Source organism: Vicugna pacos, unplaced genomic scaffold (genome assembly GCF_048564905.1).
Source record: "Vicugna pacos unplaced genomic scaffold, VicPac4 scaffold_103, whole genome shotgun sequence".
Lineage (NCBI taxonomy): Eukaryota > Metazoa > Chordata > Mammalia > Artiodactyla > Camelidae > Vicugna > Vicugna pacos.
In genome coordinates, this window is record NW_027328783.1 from 1,010,272 (window position 1) to 1,021,941 (window position 11,670).

The 11,670-nt window shown below is 33.5% G+C and overlaps 1 long non-coding RNA gene across 1 annotated transcript; it reads right to left on the reverse strand.

Annotated features, from left to right (window-relative positions):
• Positions 1-4,811: 4,811 nt before the first annotated feature.
• LOC140694766 (uncharacterized) lies at positions 4,812-6,664 on the reverse strand. Its single transcript, XR_012070388.1, has 2 exons — positions 6,496-6,664; positions 4,812-5,090 (listed from the first exon to the last, which is right to left on the reverse strand). It is a non-coding gene; the product is annotated as an uncharacterized lncRNA (long non-coding RNA).
• Between the last annotated feature and the right edge of the window lie 5,006 nt (positions 6,665-11,670).

Consider the following 11,670-nt stretch of genomic DNA (forward strand, 5'->3'; position numbering starts at 1 on the left):
AACTGTAATACAAAGATACAGTAATGAATATGGTAGTGGCATAAAACAAACAGAATAATGGAACACAACAGAATGCCTAAAAATGAAATCAGACAGTTATGGTCATTTAGCCCATTACAAAAAAATGAATATACAGTGGGGGAAAGGTAATCAAAAGACACATGAAAATGGTCAACATGACTAATCATGAGAAAAAAGCAAGACCATAACTCAATGAGATATTATGTCACTCCTGTCAGAATGCCTATGATCAAAAATGAAACAAATATAAATATTGTTGAGGATGTAAGAAAAAGCACCCTGCTGCACTGCTTGAGTGAATGTAAATTTGTGCTGCTTCTGTGGAAAAGAGTATGGAGTTTTATCTAAAAATTAAAAATGAACCAACATTTCCATAACTAAATACTTATCCCAAGAAAACATAAACACAAATTTGAAAAGATAAATTCACCCCTATATTCACTGTGGCATTATTTAAAATAGCCAGGCTATAGAAGCAAATTAATTGCTTTTCAATAGATGATGGATAAAGAAATGTGTGTTTATAGTATATATATCTACCCATCTATTAACTACAGATTTATCTATATTTATATATATATATGCACACTAAACATATATATATATATACATATATATATATATGCACACACACACATAAAAATACAATGGGTTATCACTCAGCTATAAAAAGAATAAGTTCTTGTCATTTGCAAAAAATGGGTAGAACAAGAGGGTAATATGTTAGGTGAAAAATGTCAGACAGAGAATGACAAATTTAGAATAGTTTTACTCATATTTGGAATTTAAAGAAATGAACATAACAAAACAGAAAAGAAGTTATATATATAGAAAATAAAAGGTTGCTCACATGAAGGAGGGAAATGTGGTGAAGATAAACAAATAATTGAGGAAAATTAAGAGAGAAAATTATCCAGTTGCAAATTAAAAGATCAGGGACAAGAAATTTACTATGTGGGGAATAGTCAATAACTATGAATTATCTTTAAATAGCAACTATCAAAACTATATTTATTGTTGTGATCAGTTTGACATGTATTAAAAATAGCAAACATTATGTTTTGTAAGAGAAACTAACACAGAGTTATAGATTAAAGTGCACTTCAAAAACAAACAAACACACTTATAGAAAAAATAATTTGATTTGTACATAACAGAGGCAGTGGTTGGGAAAGGAGAATTTGATTAATGTACTCAAAATCTACATACCTCCAGCAGTAAAATAAACCTGTTCTAGGGATGCCCTGTAAAAACATGAAAATTACAATTATTACTGCTTTATGTTCTATATGAATGTTGTTAAGGGGATAGACCATAAGATTTCTCATCACAACCAAAAGACAAATTGTATTTCTTTAAAATTGTATCTAAATTAGATAATGAATTCTCCCTAAACTTGCTATGATATTTATTTCTTAATACTTATAAATCAAATCCCTATCCTGTGCACCTAAACTCACACAATCTTTTATGCCAATTATATGTCAATAAAAGCGTTAGTAAAAATGGAAATTTAATGATCATGGTTTCCCATGTCATTTTTCATGATTCGTTTTGCAGCAAGTAAACTTGAGTCAAGATATACTTATCATAGGTAAATATACTAATAAATAAATGATTCAAATAAATTATACATAAAGATACTAATAAAATTAGGGTCTTACCATGCTTTAAGTTTTCTTCATCTTAGCCCACTGCTTCTGTAGGCATCAAAATTTCACTCTGTGTATTCATCTGAGATTAGGGAATGGATACAAATTTAAAACTGGCTGCTCTTGTTGTGAGTGATAAAGTTCAATGTCTGTGACCAATGGTCTCAACTCCCCGACAGCATCTGTAGGAAATGAACATGCTAGGTTGCAAAAAATCTCAGCATGGTTAAATCTCATAACTCCTACAATTCTTAACTGTTTTGCAATGGGAATGCAATATTGACAAAGTCTTGATTTTCAATAACAATGTGGTGTTTTCTCATGGTTGCATTAGGGTATGTGAGGATAATCCCTCAGATACACAACAAATATTCTTGCTCAAGTGCTGGGCAAAGAAGTGCAAATTTCTGCATTATTAGGACTGAGGACTGCTCTCAAAATGATGACTATGCTCACTCTATTCCAGGTAATACAAGGAAAAAAGTTTATTGCAATTTCAAGGTGAACGGGAATAAGTCAGTGTTCCAGTCCCTATAAACTAGTCAACGGGTGTTCAAAGCCAAAGTAAGTTGTGTCAACAATGAGAATTAAAAGAAAAAAACTTAGACATAAGTTTAAATTAAAAAGAAGACACAGTCCAGTGCTGGGCTCTGGGGACTGCAGAATGTATATGCCTCAGTCCAATTCAAGGATTCAGTGGCTTGGCCCTAGCATCAGCTCTGGATTCAATGAACAGGTAACAATTAGTATACAGGGAAAAATATAATCTACCTCTCCCTAATCTGAAGAAAATCTGGTGGCTCAATGAAACTCTTAATTCACAGACATTCTGACAGGTGCAGAGGAAAAATTCACTGATGACTCAACTAAGACAAACGTAGTTACTGCTTAACAATCCATCTTCACACACACACACACAGTGGTAGAGAGATTTGTATTATTTAATGGAAGAATTCAGTGGGCAGAGCTCAGAGTATAATTTTCAAAGCATCAGCCAACTTTTGTACTTTTGCCAATAGTCTAGCTTTTCCCAGGTAGAAAACTACAGATGGACAAACAAATAATATTCTTCCTTAGAATTTCTAATTTTGTAAGTAAACTGTAGCTTTTGACTTATCAGTATAGAACCTTGTTAAGATGATCACGGTAAGACCCACTGTGTGATAAGAGAGCTGGAAACAAGCTGCTGAACCAGCCCATCTGAACCCCAGACTGCTAATGTAAGCAACAACATAGCCACCATCAGATTTGAGCTGACAAACTTAAAAACTTGATGTTTCTGTTGTAGGAAACACCACTGCTGTCCAGACACAATTCTCCTGCTGCAAGTGGGCTCTTTTATTCTCTTGGTGGAGGTCATATTTATGGGATGTTGTTAGAGGTTACACTGGTCAATTTGCCCATTCTCCAGGTTATCAAAGGCTTTCTTCACAAATGGAGACACATTTTCAGGACTCAATGTTGCCATTACGGTCTTATCAGATGACACTAGCTGCATCATTGTGAGTAAAAGCCTTAGGGTCCCTGAAATTGCCTACTATTTTCCCAGCATTTCAGGGTATTTCACATTCTGAATATGCTTCACCTTTTATTTTAAATTAATGGGAAACCATCAAAGACGTCCATGAATATTTTATATTTCCTAATATCTGTATAAATTTGGTATTCTTGCAGTTGGACAAATTTTTAATTCCACCACCCTCACCTCCTTCTAGTCCACATATTTTAGATTGCAATTTGGTTACTGAATACGAGAACCCCAACCAAGGGGATAGTACCACTTAGATACTTCCTTTGTGAAGGTTAGAAGGGGCACAAGTTATGTAGGATGTATAAACCTACATTAAATGTTTGCAACGTCACTGTCTCTTCTGGAAAAAGCTCTCATTCTAAGATGTAAATTAATCATAAGTCAGTATAGTTATTGGTATGGGGAAGAGAATCAGCTGTTTTGTGTTGGGTGGGTGATGAAGAGACAGGAAAAACTCCAGCAAATGAGAACGGATTGCTTTATGCCTCTGGAGGCATGAATTAAGAAGTAAATATTACTTTGTCTCCTGTACCTACCTCCATTTACTGTCTTGCGTGACTAGTCCTTGGGATATGAAAGATCTAGTTTGCGGTGAAGAGTAAAGACCATAATGAAATAGTTTGAAAACCATGAGAGTTTTGTTGTTTCAATAAAGTAGATTTTGCTTAAAGTCAACATGTGTTTTTCATTCACTTAATACAAAAATGCATCCTGTGACATGTGCTGTGCATACTGTACTGGTATCCAAGTTAGACAAGGAAAGGGGGATAGACAGAAAACATCAGGAGGAGGTGGTTTCTGTGCTGAGACTGGGAAAGTCTAAGTAGATGAAAGGAGGACACCCAAAGTCCAAGGATGAGCTGGAGTATATGTGGTGAGGTTGAAGCTAACATAGTTGACAATCGTTTGCCTGGATATATTTCCACATACAGTGAAACATAAAGATATACCAAGGTAGTGAGATGCCAGATTTATAAAGAAATGACTAAACCAAGATGATTCGTGGGCTTAGATTTGGAAAGGCATTAAGTGCCACCCTGAGGATGTAAGCTTGTCTTTGGCTTGAACATAAAAGCAACATAAACTATTGACTTGAAAATATAATGTAGACTCTTGAGGGCAGGAAATGAAAGCACCAATTTTAATGCTTTGAAAACAGCACAAAGAAGACCATAGATAAAATTACTTCTTAAATTCTACCACATGCTGAATGTGCCATCTGAGACTACATCATGTGACCTTCATGATTCCAGGAATGACATAATAGAGACCATGATCCCTGGGCCGGTTCCTGCATTTATCTCCTGTTCCAGCTTATCCTAACAACACTTTTAATACTTTTCAGGGTGAACAAGAAACTACTTAGTGCTTTTCCCCCTCTCCATGTTTTAGTCTTTTTCCAAATTCTTCCATTTTCTCTTCCTCCTTACAAGACAGTATTTAAATTTACTCCCATATTGTTCCATCAAATGATCATATCAAGTATCTCATTTTAACTGTAAATGTTAACTTTGTCTCCCATTTAACACTTAACATAATTTAAAAAAATATAAGGTAAATACAGGTACACATCTATGTTTCTTGTTCAAATAAGAAAAGTGCAGATATTTGTTGACATTTGCCAACATCAATTTTAATCTTTGTAATCCTGCATAAACTGGTAGTCCTCTGGTAGATCCCTTGTAATTAGGATGACGTTCATAAAGTGAAGTTGGCTGATGAGTTGGCCTTGTAAGAGAGGTAGCTGATGTATCAGCTGTCACTCTCACTGGAAACCGTGCGTTGCTCCCTGGTTGAAGTTTAGAAGAACGACCTTCTTTGGCAGATATGTTGTGATATCCATTTGGAAAAACAGAAGTCTCCACCATCAGTCCAAAATAATTACTCTGCATGGGAGACAAGATGCTGTACTGAGATGTAGAATTTGTAGTTTTAATGAGTTCATAATATGGTCATTTGCTTCAGTGTATCTGCTTTGAGTGTGCCTGTGGACAAGGTTCAACTGATTTAAAATAGCATGCTGATCCACTGCAATTTGTTCTGGTGGTCTAACTGACCTTGATGATTGAGCAGAAAAATCACCGCTGATCGGGGTATTTTTATCACCATTTATTTGTCTAGTAGGGGGCTTTCTAATTAGAGGCATATTTAATTTTGCAACAGGTAAAAATGCACTTTCTCCACTAGTGTCACTCACAAAAGCAGAATTATGTTTATCCACATTACCCCCTGCTATAAAGTGCTTCTTGTTGAAATCTTCAGCCAATGAAGATAACAGAGAGGCATTTTTAATCCCAACTCTTCTTCTTATTCTGATTAAAAGCTGGGGAAAGACTCGTTTAAAATTTGAATTATGGTAGAACTGCTGCTACAAAAATAGAGAAAAATTTTAGTAATATTTTAAACCAAAATACAAGACTACAATAAGCCTAACGTATAAAACATCAGATTTCACGTATACAATTGAAAGAAAATATCATCAAAATATGAACATTGCTGACTATTTTTTAAATTTCCTTATTTGTAAAATACAAATTTAAGTAGTATAGTCATCAAATTAAAGAAGTTACCATTTGCAGTAACGGTGAATGCCACTTTTAACAAGCAGCTTTAAATACCTTTATATATATTTCTGATAAGATTCATAATTTCAAGCAAAGTTTCTCTGAATCTTGAATACTTATGGCACTGTCCCCAATTTTAGAAAAAATTAAAGAATTAAAGACTTGGTAATTTTATTCAATTTTCAAAATCTAGCTTTAAATATATATTACCATTGATTGATGTACAACATAAACTTTCATATATGTTACCAAGTGGTTACTAAAATTTCTGAATACCTTACTTAAAACAGAGACTTCTTTTTCTTCTGCCAGAAAGTCAGCTAGACAAGCAGATCTTTGAAATTCAGCCGCAATTTACTAAACCCATAAAGGTTAAGCTGTCTAACTAAACTTTTCATACTTCCAGTTTCAAATATTCTGAAAGAGGCCTTTCTTTCCAAAACTACCTTCTTAAAGATATCTTCATCAATCACGATGGAAGATCCATTATCATCCCACCAGATGGATTTATATTGGTTACTCCTAGCCATTTTCCAGAGTTTTCTTGGAAATGTCAGAGAACGAAAATAATTATCTTCATCTGGTTCAGAGACACAATGTGTGTAACATGGTCTTTTTATCAAAGATTCTTCAGACAAACTCTGAAAAGCATTTTCTTCAATCACAGACCTCAAGTCCAAGTCCTCAGAGAATGTTTGATCACACAATAGATATCTACCAGAGTTACCTGAAACAGTTGGTCCATCTTTATGAGACACATCTTGAAATTCTGAAGAAACATGTGTCATCTCAAATAACTTTTTCTACAGTTACTTTTCTAATCTGCATGATTTTGAGCACTGCAACTTCAAATGCTGCTTTGACAGGACTGCACAGATAAACTGCTAGGCCATCACAATGGTTCTCAACCTGAGTAGCTGTGGCATCATAAAACGACGGGTCTCCTAGCAACCCAAGTGTAACATTCCACCTGTGTTTACTTCTCATTCATCCAGTTAAAATGAAACATAAATGTTGCTTATTTTTATAGTGTGATGTGGAAATATTTTCCCCACAAAATCTTTTTAAATAATTTAATTTTGGGGTCTATGAAATAAAACCAATCTCCATACTTTTGTACACAAATTAATACTTGATTTGTGAACATGAATCAATAATGCAAAAAAAAATAAAATAATTTTAAAGTTTTGGAATTTAAAGTGAAATTTGTGTAAAACCTCTACAGAAAAAGTATAACAATTTCATGATCATTTTATACTCTAGATTTCTTTTTCATGGGTTAATTGATCATAGGTGTGAGGGATTATATCTGGGTGCTCTATTCTCTTCTATTGATTTGTGTCTGTTTCTGAGCCAGTATCATGTTGTTTTATTTACTAAAGCTTTGTAGGAGTGCTTAACATCAGAGAACTTTACACCATTACATTTAATACTCTTTTTCAAGATTATTTTGGCAACTCATGATCTTTGTGGTTACATATAAATTTTGATATTATTTGTTCTATATAATGGAAAAATCTCATAGGTATTTTGACATGAATCACACTAAACATAGATTCCATTGGGTTGAAAGGTTGTTTCAACCGCATAGTTTCACATCATTAACATAAGAGTTCTTTTCATTTCTTTGGATCAGTTTTAATTTCCTTCACCAATATTTTCAGTTTTTTAACGTATATGCTTTCAACTTATTTGTTAACTTCATTTCTAGGTGTTCTTTACATATATATATATATATAATTATATACATAATAAATGTAAACTCGTTTCCTACACAAATACAGCCGGCAGAAGGCAGTGGCAAGACATATTGAAATTCCTGAATGAAAGAAAGCTGTAATCAAAGATACTATATCAAGCAAGTCTATCTTTGAGAATAGAAGGAGAGGTAAATAACTTCCACACAAGCAAATACTTAAAGAATTTGGCAAGAGAAAATGAAATAATGAAAGATCTACTCTAAATACAAAAGAAGCAGGATTCTATAGAAAAGAGAAAGGCATAATTATAAAGGCAATATCTACAATGACTTACAACAGAATAAATATGATGTTGTAAAAGAGAACATCAAAATTTTTAAGGGTCACAGAATGAAACAGGACAATACAGAGTATTTTCTTCTTGTTTCTCTTCTCTGTAGGATGGGTAAGAGTTTGTATTATTATCAGTTAAAATAAATAGATACATTATGGGTCAATATAAATACACAACAAGGTAAACATAAGTCAAAATCTTACAATGAAATCGCAAAGCCATAAAGAAACCAAGATAATAAAAGAAAACTATCAAGCTACAAAAAGAAAAAGAAATGAACAAAAAGGAAATACCACATCAACTGGAAAATGAAGTTCCAAATGGAAATAAAGACCAGTCTATCAATAATTCTCACAAATGATATTGGACTTAGTGCTTCAATTAAAAGATATATATTGTCAGATGGGATAATATAACAAGACCCTACATAATGAAGCATACAAGAGACCCAATTTAGTAAGTGGAAAACACAATTGAAAGTGAGAAGATGGAAGAATATATTGCATGCAAATACACATGACCAGAAAGCAGGACTAGCAGTACTGACTTCACACAAATAGACTTTACAAGAAAGGTCATAGAGAAAGATAAACAAGGACATGATATGATGATTAAAGGAGCAATACAAAATGAGGGTTTTATACCCATTAATACTTATGCACTCAATATAGCAGCACCTAAATACATAAAGCAAATACTAATAGATACAAAGAGAGAAATCGCTGGGAACAAAATCACAACAGGATACTATAACACCCTATTACCATCACTGGACTGCTCTTTCACACAGAAAATTAATAAGGGAACAAAGATACTAAAACATGATAAAATAATTGGAGATGGTTGATACTTCCAAAAGAGTAGTTCTCCCAAAAACAGAATATACATTCTTTTCCAATACACATGGAACATTTTCAAGGAAAGATTATAAACTCAGGCACAGAAGAAGCCTCAACAATTTAAGAAGATAAATATTATTTCAAGCATCTTTTCTAAGTATAATACCATGAAACTAGAAATAAATCATAGAAAAACAGGGAGAAGAAATGACAGCATCCAGATTAAAAAACATGGTACTATAACAAAGGAGGGAGTTGATGAATTAAAAGAAGAAATTAAAAAATATCTTAAGAAATATGACAAAACACTTCAAAAAGTCTATGGAATACAGTGAAAGCAGGTTTAAGAGGGAAGTTCATAGTGACAAAGCCCTCCACAAAGGAGAAGTACAATTTCAAATAAATAATCTGACGTTCTATGTAAACTAATCATGAAGAGTAGAGAAAACAAAACCAAAAGTCAACAGAAAGGGGGAAAAAGTAAAGATCAAGGAGGAAAGAATTGAAATAGGATTTAAAAAATAGAAAAAAATTAATCAAATTCTTTTTTGAAACTTTAAACAAAATTGACAAATCTCTGGGAAGGATCTCAACAAGAAAAGAAAGAGAACCCAAATAATATAAGAAATGAAAATGGAGAAAATTCAAAGAGCACAACAAATTTACAAAATATCATAAGGAAATATCAAGAGCAACTGTACGGAAACAAACTGGATAACCAGGAAGTAATTGAGATGTTTTTGGAAACATTCAGCCCACCAATATTGCATCAAGAAGAAACTAACCATTTGAACAGACAGATCAACAGAAATGGAATACCATTATCAATACAATAAAAAATCTCTGCAAACAAAATTCAGACCCAAATACCTTCACTGGGGAATTTGACCAAACATACAAAGAAAAATCCATACCAGTCCTCCTAAAACACTTCCAAAAGATTAATATGGAGAGAGTACTCCCAAACCCACACCATAAGGCCAACATCAACCTGATACCAAAACCAGACAAAGACAATACCCCAAAAAGAAAATTATAGGCCAATATCATTGATAAACATTGATGTAAATGTCCTCAAGAATTAATTAACAAACAGAATCAAACATCATGTAAAAAAAAGATCATGCACCATGGTCAAGTTAGGTTCATCCCAGGAACACAAGGATGGTTGAACTTATGCAAATCAATCAATCAATTGTGATACACCATATCAACAAAAGAGAAGACAAAAACGATATGATCATCTCAGTAGATGCAGAAAAAGCATTTGATAAAATTTAACATCTATTTGCCATAAAAGTTCTTATCACAGTGGGCATAGAGGGACCATATCTCAACATAATGAAAGCTATTTATGACAAGTATATAGCCAGCAAAATACTCAATGGTGAAAAACTGGAACCCTTCCCACAAAAACCTGAGACAAGGCTAGGATGCCCATTCTCACAATTTCAATTCAATATAGTCTTGGAATTCCTAGCCACAACGATCAGGCAAGGAAAATAAACAAAACTTTTCAGACTGGGAAAGAAGAGGTAAAATTGTCATGTTATGCAGACATGACACTGTTTATAGAAAACTGTAAAAGCTTCACAAAAAATTACTTAGGCTAAAAAAGGAACTGGGCTAGGTAGTCAGATTAATCTACAAAAACCAATTACATTTCTTTACATTATCATTGAATCATCAGGAAAACAAATTATGGAAACAACCACTTTAATAACTGCACCCAAAACTATAAAATGCTTAAGAATAACTCTGACCAAGGTGGCAAATGACTTATACATGGAGAAAAAGGAAATATTGATTGAGGAAATCAAGAAAGATTTTAAGAATTGAAAACATACCCAATGGTCTCATAATGGAAGCCATAATATTGTTAAAATGGCCATAATGCCCAAGGTCATTCACAAACTAACTGAATTCCTATCAAATTATGCAAAACATTTATTTTTAGGACTGAAACAAATGATCATAAGATTTACACAGAATCAGAAAAGATCCATAATTTCCATAAAAATATTGAAGACAAAGAGGCTGGAGCAATAACCCGCCTGGTCTCCATACACTATAGCTACAATAGTTAAAACGACATGATATTGGTACAGAAACAGGCATATGGATCAATAGAAGAGAATAGAGAGCCTAGGAATAAATCTACAGGCCTATGTTCAATTAATATTTGACAGAGTAGCCAAGAATATGACAGAGAAAAGGCCATCTCCTCACCAACTGGTGTTGGGAAAACTGGAGAGCAGCATCAGAGCAATGGAGTTAGAACAATCCTTCAATCCAGACACAAGAATAAGCTCAAAATGGCTTGAAGACTGAAATGTAAGGCAAGACACAATATATCTCTTAGAAGAAAATATTGACAAAACACTCTGAGATAAATCTCAGCAATGATCTCCTAGAACAGCCTATCCAGTTAATGGGTGTAAGAGCAAAATTAATAAATGGGACCTAATTAAACTTATAAGCTTTTGCACAGAAAATGGAACCATAAACAAAGCAAAATGACAACCTACAGGATTAAAGAAAATATTTAGAAATGATGCAACTGACAAAGGCTAAATTTCCAAAATATAAAGACTTCATACAACCTAACAATAATAAAAAAACAAACAAGAAACCCAATCTGAAAATGGGCAGAAGCCCTAAACAAGCATTTCTCCAATAGAGACATACAAATGCCACACAGATATATGAAAAAAATATAATTGCTCACTATCATTATCAGAGAAGGGCAATTCAAAACTATAATAAAGTATCACTTCACAATAGTCACAATGGCCATCATTCAAAAGTCCACAAACAATAAATGCTGGGGAAGCTGTGGAGAATGGGAACCCTCCTACACTGTTGGTAGGAATGATGTTGATGCAGTCATTGTGGAAAACAGGATGGGGATTCCTCTAAAGTATAAAAATAGACTCAGCATATGATCCAGCAATCCCACTTCAGGGTATACATCAAAGGGAACCCTATTTCAAAAAGACACCTGCACCCCAATTTTCTTAGCAGTGCTA